Source organism: Anomaloglossus baeobatrachus, chromosome 2 (genome assembly GCF_048569485.1).
Source record: "Anomaloglossus baeobatrachus isolate aAnoBae1 chromosome 2, aAnoBae1.hap1, whole genome shotgun sequence".
NCBI lineage: Eukaryota > Metazoa > Chordata > Amphibia > Anura > Aromobatidae > Anomaloglossus > Anomaloglossus baeobatrachus.
Genome location: NC_134354.1, coordinates 578,745,679 through 578,762,654, shown reverse-complemented (window position 1 = coordinate 578,762,654; position 16,976 = coordinate 578,745,679).

Below are 16,976 nucleotides of genomic sequence, written 5' to 3'. Positions count from 1 at the left end.
TAAACCAGGCTTAGGACCATAAAAACCTCAACAGTCCAAAGTGACACAGTTGGATTGGAGAGAGAATGTCTAGATCTATGGGTCACCTTGCAGGTAGGAGATAATACTCTCCACCCATTGTTCCTCTCTCCCAGATGAGTAATGCTTAAGTTTAAAGTGCAGCTCACATGCTTCCTGGAAAACCACAAATGTGTCTTGTCCCCCAGAAAATCTGTCTGGGAGTGCCCCATTGGGTTGAGGCTTAGCATAACTGTTTGCCTGACCTCGGGTAGCCACTGTAGACTTAAGGAAATCAGACCGCAGACCAACCAGACCTAAGATAGAGTCTGCAGCTGGTCTACAGGAGCATAGACAAGATCCATGACAAATCCTGCCAAAAAAAATGTTGCCTGGTTATAATGTAACACATGGGCAAGGGAACATTCAATGTGAGGTGCAACAAAGAGGGGAACACCAGGGAAAATGATAACAAAAGGCTCTGACATTAGGAAGAGGGGGTTAGGTGTCATCTCCTAACACTCACCTGCAGCTGAGCCTTGTGCTCCCCTAACATCCCTATATAGGTCCTTCCCCCATCTTTGTCACATGTCTAGGACCTTGCTAGCCCTAGACTCAACCTGAGAAGTGTGCAGGCAAACAAGACCCTAGTCTTGTTATTACAATATGACAACACAAGATAGGTAAGACAGACAGATATAAAAGTACACAACAAAACATAAATTTTCAAATGCTCCAGCAGGAACTTTGCTGTAGCAACTTGAATGAACTACTAAGCTTCTCCTGAGGCAGCTTCCTTCAAAGTGCTCAGTATAAAGAATATAACTGGCACTGAAAGGCAGCCAGTAGGACATACATATAGCAGAAGGGTGGGGTCCAAAAGTGCTACAGCTGAGATAACAGCTACAAGTTCTAAGCCAGAAGGAAGAGAGTCCTTATCCCTTTCAGAACTGAAGGAAAGTAAAACCACTTCAATACATGAAAAGAGTTAGGCAGGCAGCAATGAGGATGTGCAATCAATAATGAATTGTGACTTTCTAATCTCAGATCTCCCAGAGGTCACATCAAGATGTGACATCAGTGACAAGATCACATAAAAAATGACTATACAGGAAAACAAAGAGACTGTAAAAGTCTATTGGTGCGAAATGTTTAATGAAACCTAACTACAAAAATAAATTTTAGTCTGAAATATATGCATTTAGTAAAAAATGAACAACCCATTTATGGCAGTAGTGAAGTCAGTGTGATAAAGGATTAAAACCTATCTCTGAATGTATTGATTTGAAATGCACCTGAAATCTTTTTTATAGAACCAGACATGTGTTCAGCTGAAGGGGCTGCACAGAAAAGGAAACTTTGTTCTGGGAGGAGGCTGCAGGTGGAAGCCGGGACAGAGAGTGTGTCAGAATAGATTCTCAGAAAGAGTGAGTTTCTGAGGGAACTGCATGTGCTGGCTAAGACAAAGGGTCTGTCTGAATAGATTATCTTGGGGAGTCAGTTTCTGAAAGCCAGTGTACGTTCTACTTGTGTTTTGCACGGGCAAGTACAATCCGATAAAACATCGGACTGTACTTGCACCAGTGCAAACAATGGGGCAGGTTCCATCTGCAATTGATTTTTCATACCATAGCAGGATGCGGAATGAATTGCAGCAAGCTGCATTTGGCAGCGAATCTCGGCTCACGCACCCTCTTACAAGTCTATGGGAGCGTGTGAAACATCGCACTGCACTTACATGTAATCCGAGTGCAGTGCAATATGCGAAGAGACAGGCAGCGGAGGAGAGGGGGAGAAAGTGCTCCCTCCATCTTCTCCGCAACTGTGATACAATCGCAAGATCGCATCACTGTCGCATGACCATTGGCTTCCACCCGCAGCTGAGAGTCATCAGCATATTGCTTCGATGCTATCGCATCGGAAGCTATACGCTAGTGGAATCGTACCCATAGTTAAACTTTGCAACTGAGACAGTCTGTCTGAGTAAAGTCTGCAAGAGTCAGCTTGGTAGCTGAAGCAGTCTGCAGCTGACCAATGAAAATAAGAAGGTTTAATATTAAAGTGTCGGTCTAAAGTCTGAGCAGTCTTGTAGCTGGGAAGAAACCAGCAAATGTGGAGCATATTGGCTTTGATGTGGAGCTGAGCAGCTGATTGAGACTGACGCTTGTGATCCTGATATGAATGTTGAACACTCTACTTATCTGCTGGGCATTGAACTCTGCTCGGGTGAGGCTGCTCTGTGAATCTGGATCTGGTATATGGACTGTTTAGTTTATTTTCTACCTTTTTGTCAAGAGAAGACCGTATTAAATGCTTGTTTGCTGAAGCTTTGGGACCTATAATAAACCTTCCTGTTTTGCTCCAACAATGTCATGCCTGTGCCTACCTCAAGCATTGCCATAGTAAGTAAATCCTTACAGGGGATATACAGTACATGTTTTAGTTTGACATAACTTTTGACCAGCGTTGGAGTTAAGTTTAGTGACATTTTGATATTAATGCTTATTTAGTCAATAAAAGGAATAATCCAAAGGAAGGAAAATAATACATAAATAAATATACTTTGTTGTATGCATTCTTATTACTTAAAAAAATTAACCCTCAAATATTATCACATAAGATAATTTCTGGTTATTTTGTTATAAACATTTTTTTTTAATTTTAGACAGTAATTAAAATAATTTGCTGCTTAGTTTGCTTCTATCTTCCTGCAAAACGTTATAACTGCTTCCTATGAAATTATAAATGTTTCCCTGAAGTAATTCATTCATATTACTTCTTCTTAGGTTGCGGATTATACATTCTTTCCATGATCTTTGTGAACCACAATTACAACTTCTAACAACTTTTTATCCAGGTCAACCTCAATAAAAGCCGTGCCGCACAGCTTGGCTAAAACCTCACATCAAAAACCAGTTTCAATTTTTCATTGCAAATTACGCACAACTGCTTTTACTTTGCATTTTTTAAATTTAACAATAGGCATCCTGTTTCTGCATTATATTACCAGGCAGAAAGGGCACAATGCACTTTAAAATATAAAACAGTCACAGAAAATTGCCCAGAGATTATTCACTAAGGGGAATTTCCACATGGCAGAGAATTTTCCGAGACTAAATATTGATATAATGCATCTTAAAAGAGTTCAAATGTATTCTAAAATTAGCTTTAAATAGTAAATTGTGAAACATACTAATATACATCTATTATCATATATACTCTGATCTTGGATGATACCCTGAGGTACCAGATATGCCAACTCCACTTTCGACCCTATGGGGCCCTAAATGGGTACATCTGGCTGCAATTTTCACTTGTCAAACCAGCCCTTTACTTAACTGAGGCATAAGACGGGGCCGGCTTAAGGCCGTTTACATGCTACGATATATCTAACGATATGGTGTCGGGGTCACGACGTTAGTGACGCACATCCGGCATCGTTTGACATATCGTAGCATGTAACAGCTACGTGAGACTGTGAACGAGCAAAAATACTCACCTTATCGTTGCTCGTTGACATGTCGCTCATTTTCTAAAAATCAAACGTCCATCTGTGCTACGGTTGTTCATCATTCCCGAGGCAGCACATATCGCACCATGTGACACCCCGGAAATGATGAACTGCAGCTTACCTGCAGCCGCCAGCAATGCGGAAGGAAGGAGGTGGGCGGGATGTTTATGTCCCGCTCATCTCCGTCCCTCCGCTTCTATTGGCTGGCCACTGTGTGACGTCTGTCGGTCGGTCTCTCACTGTCTGTGTCTCTATCTCTCTCTCTATCTATGTCTGTCTCTCCCTCCCACCCCTTATCTCATACTCACCGATCCACGATCACCGGCGCGGCGCTGCACGGCGTTAACACTGTGGCGGCTTCTTCTCTTTTGAAAATGCCGGCCACTCATTAATCCATCACGGATTCCCTGCTTTCCCCACCCACCGGCGCCTATGATTGGTTGCAGTCAGACACGCCCCCACGCTGAGTGACAGCTGTCTCACTGCAACCAATTTTGCTCCCAGAACCCTGGCACTACAGATAAAAGACAATTTGGAGACCCATCTTGTAGTCTTGAAATTAAAAACCTTTCAGGCACACAGCCGGACAGTGGCATCAATTGCTACCCCCCCCCAATTTCCCCATAGTGTGTTTGCTCAGCAGATAATTATGGTCCACGCAACACACAAGATGTGGGCTGGCAACTTCATTTTAAAAATCAAGAGATGAATGAGTGAAAGGCAAGGGCCTCTTGCTCCCAGAACTCTGGAAATACAGACACAATACAATTTGGAGACCCATATTAGAGTCTTGAGATTAAAAACATTGCAGCAGACAGCAGAACAGCTGGAAAATGGCATTAATTCTCCCTCATTTCCCAATAATTGGTTTGCACACAAGGAAATTATGGTCCATGCAATACACAGGATGTTGGATGGCATTCTCATTTTAAAAAAATGAAGAGATGCATGAGTGACAGGCATAGGCCTCTTGCTCACAGAACCCTGGCACTACAGAAACACACAACTTGGAGACCTATATTAGAGTCTTGATATTTAAAAACCTTTCAGGCAGACAGCAGGACAACAGGAGTGTGGTATAAATTACATCCGCTCAATTTCCCCATAATGTGTTTGCAAACCAGGTCAATATGGTCCATGCAACACACAGCATTTGGGTTGGCATTTTCATTTTAAAAAACTCAACAGATTCATGAGTGACAGGTGTAAACCACTTGCTCCCAAGGCCCTGGCAATACAGAAAAGACACAACCTAGAGACCCATATTGGAGTCTTCATACTTAAAAGTATTGCAGCCAGTCAGCAGAAAAGCAGCCTCAATCCGCCCCATTTCCCTAGTGTGTTTGCACAGCAGGGAAGTGTGGTCCATACAATTTCACAGGATGTGGGCTGGCATATTTATTTTAAAAAATAGAGATGCATGAGTGACAAGCATACGCCTCTTGCTTCCAGAGCCCTGACACTACAGACAAGACAACTTGGAGACCTATATTGGGGTCTTGATAATAAAAAACCTTTCAGGCAGACATCAGGACAGCTGGACAGTGGCATCATTTCTCCCCATTTCCCCATAGTGTGTTTGCACAGCAGAGAAGTATGGCCCATGCAACACACAGGAAGTGGGATGGCATTTTAATTAAAAAAAAAAAATCAAGAGATGCATGAGTGACAGGTGTAGGCCACTTGCTCCCAGAACCATGGCATTACAGACAAAATTAAATTTGGAGAACCATATTGGAGTTTTAACATTTAAAAACATTGCAGGCAGGCAGCAGGACAGTGGCATCTATTGCCCCCAATTTCCCCATACTGTGTTCGCACATCACGGAAGTATGGTATATACAACACACAGGATGTGAAATGGCATTTTCATTATAAAAATGAAGAGATACATGAGTGTAATGTGTAGGCCTCTTGCTCCTAGAACACTGGCAATACAGACAAAAGACAATTTGGAGACCCATCTTATAGTCTTGAGATTAAAAACCTTTTAGGCAGAGAGCAGAACAGTAGTATCAATTGTCCCTCACCCTTCCAATTGCCCCGTAGTGTTTGAACAGCAGGGAGGGATGATCCATGCAACAAACAGGATGTGGCCTCAGTGTCTCACATATATCAAAAACATCAGGCATGGTCACTTACATAACAGGTGACAGGCTCTCACTCACCCTGACATTAACGGGTAAACAAGTGTAAGTTATGTGGTGGGAGACCTGTGTGAGAATAGTTTTGACAGTGAAGCAGGAGGAGAAAAAAGCAACAGACACAGCTGATTGGCGGTCGGTGGTTAGGTACGCCCGTTTGTCCGCATTTTAGCACAGTAAGATGGCTTGCACAGGTGTCGCTTCATGCATGCAGTAGTCAAATTATTTGATTTTTTGTCTCTACTAACTCGTTGTTTATAATGTTGGTAGACAACGACAGTGGGGTCATTCTTTATATTTTCCAAAAAAGCCCAGGCTAGGCAACCCTTCTTGCGAACTGCAGACCCATGACCGCTGCTGACTACAGCCATAGTTGTGACTGAGGATGCGCATTTATATGCCCAAGACACAGAGGACACATCCTGTGTGTTGCATTGACCATACTATCCTGCTGTGCAAACACCCTATGGTGAAGTGGGAGGGATTGAGTCCCCTGTCCTGATGTCTGACTGCAGTGTTGTACATATCAAGACTCCAATATGGGTCTCCACATTGTGTCTTGTCTGTAGTGCCAGGATTAAGGGAGCAATAGGCCTATTCCTATCACACATGCATATCTTGATTTTCTAAAATGATAATGCCAACCCACATCCTGTGTTGCATGGACCAAACTTTGCTGGTGTGCAAACACACTTTAGGGAAATGGGGGGATTGATGTGACTGTCCTGCTCTCCTGCAATCTGGCTGCAATACTTTTTAACATAAAGACTCTAATATGGGGTTCCAAGTTGTCTTGCCTGTAGTGCCATTGTTATAAGAGCAAAAGGCCTATGCTTGTCACTCATGCATATCTTGACTTTTATAAATGAAAATACCAGCCCACATCCTGTGTGTTGCATGACTATACTTTGCTGCTGTGCTAAAACGCTATAGAGAAATGGGGGGATTTATGCTACCGTGATGCTGACCTGCTGTCTGGTTGCATTTTTTTCAAATATCAAGACTCCAAATTAGGCCTTCAAGTTATGTCTTGTCTGTAGTGCCAGGTTTCTGGGAGCAAGATGCCCATGGCTGTTTCTCATGCATCTCTTGAATTTTTAAAATTAAAATGCCAGCCCACACTCTGTGTGTTGCATGGACCACACATTCCTGGTGTGCAAACGCACAATGGGGAAATTGGGGAGCGGGGATTAATGCTGCTGTCCTGCTCTCTACCTGAAAGGTTTTTAATCTCATGGCTACAAGATGAGTCTCAAATTTCTCTTTTGTCTGAAGTGCCAGGGTTCTGGGAGTAAGAGGCCTACGCATATCACTCATGCATCTCTTGATTTTTTAAAATGAAAATGCCGACCCACATCCTGTGTATTGCATGGACCATATTTTTCTAGTGTTCAAACCCAATATAGGGAAATGGGGGAGGATTGATGCCACTGTCCAACTGTCCTGTTGTCTGGCTTCAATGTTTTTAAATATCAAGACTCCAATATGGGTCTTCAAGTGGTGCCTTGTCTGTAGAACCAGTGTTCTGGGAGCAAGAGGCCTATGCCTGTCACTATATACACGGGAGAAAAAGAGTTTATCTGTGCAATGAATTTATTAAGTGCAGAAGCTAGTCGCACACATAAAAAAGCGGACAGATGGTCATAAAAACAGAAGACCAAACTATCAGCAAAGTATCTATTTGGCACAACAAACGTTGTCTTACTATTTCAATATCAAGGTATAAGAGGTATGCATAAGTAGACAGTATATCATGTACAGGTAATGTAAACATATTAGGAAACCTGAGTGATATACTGTATATTTACTCATAACATTTCCTTTATGCAACCATTTTCAAAAAAGTGCAAAGTGCAATATATATTAACGCCATCCAGGTAACCTGCAATGATAGATATGAAGTTTAAACCTCCATAAAAACTATACCGCCAAGATGATAAAGTGCCAGGTGCTATTAAAGTGGCCAGTGCATAGTTCTGTCACAAAAAGAGGGGCTCCCCCATCACTAATCACTAATGTACGTTTTGCCTGGGGTTATAGTACTCCTGAAGCCAGATGTGGGAGTACTATACCCACATAGCCTGCTCAAAATTATGCAGTCAATCACATTTGTAGGTATTGTAAGTTAATTAAGTTAATTACAATAAGTAATTATTGTAAGTTAATTAAGGTATTGTAAGTTAAAAGTAATCCCCTACATGCCTTGCTCTCCCTTGAAACTTGTTGAGCAGCGAGAGGTGAGGGAGGGGTGGAGAGGGCTTGGAGGCAGACACCATTGCAGCCGCTCGAGCCACCACATAATCCATATCAGCAGCAAGAGCAGACTGCTCCAGAGACCTCACACTGGCCTCAAGCTGCTGTATGAGCTGACGTAGCTGCTGTATCTCCGCCATGCCAGCCAGACCCTGGCACAGTCTTACTGTTATGGGGGGACTGGGATTTCAGGATAAGGTGGTAAACATCCCAATCGCCAGTCAGGGCCCACCGTGCTCCAGATGACAGAGGAGCTGCTGGCAACCCGAAGGTTAGGCGGAGAATACAGAGCTGGATGGCTCTGAGATAACTCAGGAGAACTTGGAACCTGTCATGTGTGTAAGGACATTTCAGACCAGACGACAACCCAGTTAGCGTTTCGGTGTACCTGGAGCTTCACCGACCATGTGTGCAGGGAACACGACAGGCTGGGTGGTGACCAAGTAGCGTTGACCGGAAGACCGCCGCGAAAGCATCCTGTCGGCCACGTGTGTCGGACACGTCAGACCGAGCGGTCCCCAGATTAGCTTTTTTGGTCACCTCTTGATTGGCCACATGTGTGAAGGACACGTCAGGCCACGTGGTCACACCAGTAGCGTTGAATGGTTGACTGGTAAGCCAAAAATGATAACAGGTGGTGCAGCAGCATCAGCACAGTTGACTCCACTAGGCTGCACTACCAGGACAAGACGACAGGAGGTGGAAGCCCGGCACCTGACCCTAGCGTGCTGAGCCACGGGTGTCTAGGCGTGACAAGCACCGGACACCTAACCTTACCTACCACTTCCAATCTACACAGGCTGTTGCCGCAATGGGCTTTACACATGGAGGTGTGCTCTAGCTAAGCAAATTTGAAGACTGCGCACCTCCATGTTGTCTCCAGCCCCTTTTATAACTTGGGTACACCCGAAACTCAGTGGGGACTATAATGGCACCTTCAGGGTCCAATAGCGGAGTACCACGTCACCAGCGACATCACCAGCCGCCTACCCGGAACCGCCACGTCACTGATGACCTCATAGCTGCCACGCCTCAAACAACCTCATCAGTCATCGTCTGATGAATAATGGTGAGGTGCCATGTCATAGGGGCGAGCCTCCACGAGCCAGTCCGGAGTGGCCACATCATCAGGACACCTGATGTGTGTCGGCCTATCAGAGCCTGCCACCTCACGGACATGCCCAGTGAGGTCCTTACTGGACCTAGCCTTTGATGCACTAAGTGCGTGAGCCTGCTCAATAGCCTGAACAACAGTCTCAGAAATCAGACTGTCTGCCCGAGCATGCTCAGTAGGCACAACACAGGACTTAGACATGACACGATGTCCAAGTACCTGTGCAAAGAGACTTTTCGCACTAAGGGTAGGAGCATCTTCAGTAGCCTGAACTGAAGACTCAGCCTCAGGAATGGCACAGTCAGGCTGAGCATGCTCACTAGGCGAAACACTGCACTTTGGCTCTGGCTGGGGTAAATCGGTACGCACATGCGCACTAGCCGCATCTCCACACTTAGATGTGGAGGAGGAAACAGCCAGCCGGACGACCCGATGCACGGCCAAAAATGGCGGCCGGCTCCTGGGCGCAACTGGAATCGCAGCAGGCTGCTTGCGGATATGGTGGCACCATTTTGCAACACAAATGAGGCTGATAAACGGCATAAGCTAGAGTGGATGGCAAGCGGGGCATCAAGTGGCCTCTCCTCCTCTTCTTGCACCCCAACATCACAAACAGTCCATTCCACAGAGGTGCCATCCCAATTACACATTGTTTCCCCCATGTCACAAATATCCAACCGGCAAACTGACTGTGAGGAACAACACATGGGTGAATCTGCAGAGTTATTCACACATTGTATCCCATGGGCATCAGAGGTCTGCTCCAAAGATTCCCAGACTCAAGAGGAGGAAATCATCTGCACCGATGTCCAAAATCTTTGTCAGTTGGATCCTGGCCTGGATGAAGGGTGGTGAAGATGGGTTTGAGCAGGATACAGAGCCTCGTCAACTGACATTAACCCCCAGAAGTGGAAATGATGATGAGACTCAGATACCTGAGGTGCAAGCGCACTGTTATGTGATGTCAGGTCAGAAAGTGAAGGAGTGAGAAAACATAGAGCCTGGCAATTAAGTTGAAGATACCCCTTAGTGTAAACCCAGAGGCACACAGCTGTGTAGCTCAGCAGATAAGGAGGAGGAAAACAAGGAGGTTATGTTGGCAATTCCCAAACAGCTACGTAGTAATGCAACTATGAAAAGCACTGCAGCCTAAGCCACAACTGTGCCTGTGGCCAGCATCAGTCGCGGGTCTTCAGCTTGCAGGAAGGGTTGCCTAGCCTGGGCATTTTTTAAGACCGCAAAGATGACCCAACTTTTGTTATCTGCCAAAGTTGTAAACAATGAGTCAGTAGAGGCAAAAATTTAAATAATATGAGTACTACATGCATGAACCGGCACATGTGCCATCGAAATAATACTGTGCTAAAATGCAAACAGGTCTCCGATTTCACAACCTCCACTTGTTTACCAGCTACAGTCGGGGTGAATGAGAGCCCGTCAGCTGTTACAGAAGTGACCATACCTGGTGTTTTTGACCCATGTCAGACACCGAGGTCACATCCTGTGTGTTGCATGAACCATACCTACCTCCTGTGCAAATACACTATGAAGATATGGGGGCAATTGATACCATTCTCCTGCCATCTAAATGCAATGTGTTTAAATATCAAGACTCCAAAATGGGTCTCCAAATTGTGTCTTGTCTGATATGCCAGGGTTCTCTGAGCAAGAGGCCCATGCCTGTCACTCATTCATCTCTTGATTTTTTTTTAAATGAAAATGCCAGCTCATATCTTGTGTGTTGCAAATATCATGCATTCCTGGTATGCAAACACACTATAGAGAAATAGGATGGGGGAATTGATGCCGCTGTCCTTCTGTCTGCGTGAAAGATTTTTAAATATCAAGACTCTAATATAGGTCTCCAAGTTGTCTCTTTCTGTAGTGCCAGGGTTCTGTGAGCAAGATGCCTAAGCTTGTCACTCATACATGTCTTGATCTTTTAAAATGAAAATGCCAGCCCACATCCTGTGTGTTGCATGCACCATACTTCCGTGGTGTGCAAACACACTATGGGCAAATGGGGGGAATTGATGCCCCTGTCCTGTTGTCCTGCTGTCTGCTTACAATGCTTTTAAATATCTCGACTTTAAGAAGGGTCTCCAAATTGTCTTTTCGCTGTATTGCCAGGTTCTGGGAGCAAGAGATCTATTCTTGTCACTCATGCATCTCTTGATTTTTTAAAATGAAAATGCCAGCCCACATTTTGTGTATTGCATGGACCATACTTCCCTGGTGTTTTAAAATGATATTGCCAGGCCAGATTATGGAAGCGTGTAACTCATAAGCGCCTTCTTGCTGCAATATCTGCAACATGATGTCCATATTGTTAATATAAGTAGTGATGACTACTGGTTTGCACTCTTTTAGATCCATGGTACAAGAGTAAATTTAGCAATATACCATATTTTTCATTTTATAACACGCACTGGATTATAAAACACACCCCAAATATAGAGATAAAAAAGGTAAAAAACATAAATGGGGTCCATCTTATACTTCGGTGGTGTCTTTCCGTAGGGGGCAGCAGCAGTGGTGGAGAGGGGGTCACAGGAGGCAAGGGCGGTGCTGGAATAGGGCAATGCTGGCTGCAGTGTGGCCAGCTGTGCTGGCTGCTGGGCTTGCTGCTGTGCTGGCTGCTTTGCTTGCTGATGTGCTGGCTGCTGTGTGGCCGCCTGCTGTGCTGGGTGCTGTGTGGCTGGCTGCTGTGTGGCTGTTGTGTGACTGGCTGCTGTGCTGGCTGCTGTGTGGCTGACTGCTGTGTGGCCGGTTGCTGTTCTGACTCCTGTGTGGCTGGCTGCTGTGAGGCCAGCTGCTGTGAGGCCAGCTGCTGTGTGGCCGGCTGCTGTGCTAGTTGCCATTTGGCCGGCCATGCTGGCTGCTGTGTGGCCGGCTGTGCTGGCAGCAGCGGGGGTCATGCTGGCTGTGTGGAGCAGGGCAGTGTGGGGGTGAGATGCTCTGTAGGTGGTGTGATCTTCAAATAATGTTGCCTGCGCAGATTGAGCTATCGGCTCAATGACAATACGAGAGCTCCATCTGTGCACACGCCGACTACTGGCGGCATTATTTAAAGATCGCTCCTCCGACAGAGCACCTCACCCACCGCACCGCCTTGCTCCACACAGAGCCCACCACAGCCAGCACAGCCCCACACCGTCAACAGAGCATCTCACACACTGCAGCCAGCATGACCGACAGAGCATCTCACCCACAGCAGCCAGCACAGCCGTACCGCCAACAGAGCCTCTCATCCGCCGCAGCCAGCACAATCCCGAACCGCTGACAAAGCATCTCACCCACCACAGCCAGCACAGCCCCGCACCCTGATGAAGCATCTCACCTGCTGCACCACCCTGTTCCACACAGCGCCCACCACAGCCAGCACAGCACCCATTCTCCACCTCCAGGTAAGCTACATTTGGATGTTAGGATGCACCCTTAATTTTCCTCCCAAATTTTTCCTATAATCTGAAAAATATGGTACTTCCGCCCTGGAAAGGGACATTTGGATGTATCAAAACAAGCACGTAGACCATCTGAACAGTAGTTTTTCACATGACAACAGAGAGGCACACAGCGTGCATTCTAGAATTCCAACCACGGGTACGTCGCGTTGTCAATGTATAAATATTAGCAGCAGCAGTTCAAGTGGCAGAATCAATTTCTGTGGGGTTTGGTACACATTTTTTAGACGATCACATGACCCAGCAGAACAGAGTATAACTGTGAAACATAGTGAACAACTGGAGAGGATGGTGCAGAAGTATGTAGTGCTCAATATCAATGCCATAAGGGTTGGATTGGACCCTTTTGCATTGGATGTTTTGGCCTCCCTGGCAATCAGCATTCTCTCAGAACGTATGTTCAGTGCTGCTGCCGGTGTATTGATGGATAAGCGCATCTGGATGTGCCCTGAAAGAATAGAACTTCATCTTCATCTGACTCCTATTTTTCAACAAAATGTTTTCTTGACAGTAATGCATATTCATATTCCAATGTTCGCCATCTACATTCTTGTTTTTCCTCCTTCCCTTTACTTGAGTGCATCTGCTATTTTCGATATTGTATGTCATATTCCGTATGCACTAGTTTAGACTATAAAATTAGGAAGTGCAGGAAATTTTTCTAGTTTGTTTTATGGACTCATGTCCTTTGCCTGCACACTCTTCTCAGTTATTTCAGGTGTTTTTAATTTTCCTTTTGCAGGTTCTATTCTAGTAATTAGTTCAATTATTCCAATTTTTTGATTTTTTATTTTGTATAAATCAAAACTACATACCACCAACGTGCAGATATATCCATAAATAACTAGACCAGTGGTCGCATATATAAAATACACAGACAATATGTACGATAACAATATACAGTTGTCAAAAAAATGTGAAGGTTCACAGAAAATGGGGATAGAGTCAGAGCCCAACTTATCCTTGGGACCATACAGACTGGTTCAGGCAGCGCCACATAGTATGGAAGTAAGGAAGATTTCAATCCTTATAAGTCCAAGGAAGTATATGGGGCAACTCTCCAGCAATTTCCTTTGTATTAGAGGTGAGCCTTCAAATTCATAGATTGGATAATCTCCACCTCAAACAGGTTATCTCCACCTCTGGATAATCTCCACCTCAAACAGGTTATCTCCACCTCAACGCGTTTCCCCATACAGCATAAACGTATGGTTCATCAGGAGGCTACAAGATAAACATACTAAATCAGCAACCACAGCTTACAATAAGACAGACATTTTTAAACATAGACACCACATGTGATATGGAGCATTTGATAAAGTATAATAAAGTACTTGCCCAACGAGATATAGTTGTCAGATATGCAGGTTCATGGCGCCATCAGCAGGGATCCATAGTAGACAGACAATGCTGAAGATATAACACTACCATAGTCCAGGGCGAGGCGTCATGAAGCTGCATATCGGGATGGATTTAAATAGCCAAGAGCAGCTGGGTATAATCAATCAATTATGCAAATATAAGCCACTCAACAGGTGCAGATTGCCTATTCACTACGCCCGCACCACACTAGGCAATCTGCACCTGTTGAGTGGCTTATATTTGCATAATTGATTGATTATACCCAGCTGCTCTTGGCTATTTAAATCCATCCCGATATGCAGCTTCATGACGCCTCGCCCTGGACTATGGTAGTGTTATATCTTCAGCATTGTCTGTCTACTATGGATCCCTGCTGATGGCGCCATGAACCTGCATATCTGACAACTATATCTCGTTGGGCAAGTACTTTATTATACTTTATCAAATGCTCCATATCACATGTGGTGTCTATGTTTAAAAATGTCTGTCTTATTGTAAGCTGTGGTTGCTGATTTAGTATGTTTATCTTGTAGCCTCCTGATGAACCATACGTTTATGCTGTATGGGGAAACGCGTTGAGGTGGAGATAACCTGTTTGAGGTGGAGATTATCCAGAGGTGGAGATAACCTGTTTGAGGTGGAGATTATCCAATCTATGAATTTGAAGGCTCACCTCTAATACAAAGGAAATTGCTGGAGAGTTGCCCCATATACTTCCTTGGACTTATAAGGATTGAAATCTTCCTTACTTCCATACTATGTGGCGCTGCCTGAACCAGTCTGTATGGTCCCAAGGATAAGTTGGGCTCTGACTCTATCCCCATTTTCTGTGAACCTTCACATTTTTTTGACAACTGTATATTGTTATCGTACATATTGTCTGTGTATTTTATATATGCGACCACTGGTCTAGTTATTTATGGATATATCTGCACGTTGGTGGTATGTAGTTTTGATTTATACAAAATAAAAAATCAAAAAATTGGAATAATTGAACTAATTACTATATAATAATATTCCTGGGACGCATTGTCCAATTAGTGTACAGGTTCTATTCTAGCCCATATAAAGGGTCAGTTTGGACAGAGAGGCTTATAAATTAGAGTAGAACCCATATGAGAGTTACATCTTGACATGGTATCTGGGCACAAGTAAATTTGGCCATTTTTAATTGCTAAGTAACTCATTTTTTCAAAAAAATGTTTTCTTTGCAGTAATGGGCAGTAATGCATATTCATATTCCAATGTTCACATCTATATTCTTGTTTTTTTTCTCCTTGCCTTTTATTGCGTTCAACTGCTATTTTGGATATTGTATGTCATGTTCAGTATGCACTGTGACGACATGGACTCTGTCAGTGTCTAGCATGGGGTTACATTTCTTAAAATTCAGCCAGACATGAAGATAGTTTGTTTATAGACAGGGGATAAGTCCCTCATTGTTTTTACAAGACTCTTGTTGACTCATGTAATTGCCTTGGCTAATGAAGGCCAGACACCCAGATAACTCAATTATGTGAACGTCCCATTGTATTACTAAGTGAATTGCTAGATGTGATGTAACTTACCTGTCTATCCTGTCTCTGGATATTTGAATATGGCTTGAAATCTAGCAAATAAGAGCCCAGTCTTATCCACCAATCATGAAGACCCCAATGGTGTGAATGGAGTGCTCAGGGGTATAAGAAGGAGGACTGTCCATTGCCCAGCTAGCTCAGTCGGTAGAGCATGAGACACTTGCTACATGCAACCAATCTAGGACCTGCGGATCCGATTGGCAAGCCATAACCAAACCTGGATTATAATCCTATATGGACTTGCGCATCGAATGCAAGGATTCGGCTTTGATATCAAGGACTACCTAAGGAAAGAATCCAGCTTGGGACAATCCTGTCATCTGACTACAGACTTTGCGGACCTCAGCCAGCTTCCTAAATCTGGCGTTATTCCATTCTCGGTGGGTGCCCGCCAAAAGCGGGGCACTGCTGGATTGAAGTAAGTAGCCCTGGAAGCTCTGAGGCATGGACATTCTAAATCCCTAATGGGCCAGCGGAAGGGTGAGACTCTGTTGCCTGCTACATTTGTGTGTTTTGCTGGTTATGTGCTATGTACCGTTAATTGTTTGGGGATCCAATAAAGTCTTAATAATGTGATTCCCTCACCCTGTGTTGTCTGAGTAGTGTTCCGCCCACGGTTAAGGAGGTCGGACGTTCAGTTGGGATGAGCCCTGGGCCATACTGTCTTTCTAAAGGTGGCCGGATCTGCGGACGAGAGCACCCTCTGACCCCCATGTCTCCACAATTGGTGGCAGCAGTGGGATCCCATAAACAAATTCCAGAAAACAAGCTCTCTCTTCTCTTGAGGATTTAGGCCCCAATGCAGCCAACAACTCTGTGGCTCTGGCCATTTGGGACCAAGTTGATTCCCGATTGTCACTAGATCCATGACGTGGCACATAGTTTAAATCCTCTGGGTCAATATTGGCGGGATTCTCATCGTCCTCTGCATCATTTTGAGCATACCAACAGAATAATTTCCGGATCAAGTCTGACCGAGTGTCAGCGTTCCTGTAGTCTATCTTTCGCATCTGGAACAGATCCTGTAGCATCCATTTACTGCTGCGGTCGTAACTCCTCTCTGGTCCTTGTCCCATGGCTGAGCTGGTGGGGTTGGACATAGCAGTGTCCGAAACCTGAATGCCTCCCTTATGGCCTGCTGGGTATGCTTATGTGCCTCCCTGGTTGTTGAGCCCTGGACGGTGTCCGAGAACACCAGTCATCTGCAGCTCCCTTGGATAAACCAGGCTGAGTAGTAGAGATGAGCGAACCAGCCGTGGTTCGGCTCGAGTTCGGTTCGTCGAACGCAGGTCTCGTTCGAGTTCAGTTCGGCGAAAGTTCGACTAACCGAACTCGAACCAATAGGATATAATGTGAGGGAATCACAAACACATAAAAACGCATTATAAATGTACACATACAGTTAATAAACATTGCCATAACACTTACCGGTCCCCGCGATCCCTCCTGCACTCTGTCTCCTGCCGCTATTCCATCCGATGATCGCTGAATCCTCCCGGTAACCAGCACTGCCAGCAGTGATGCAGGACCTATCGTGACGTCAAAATAGCCATG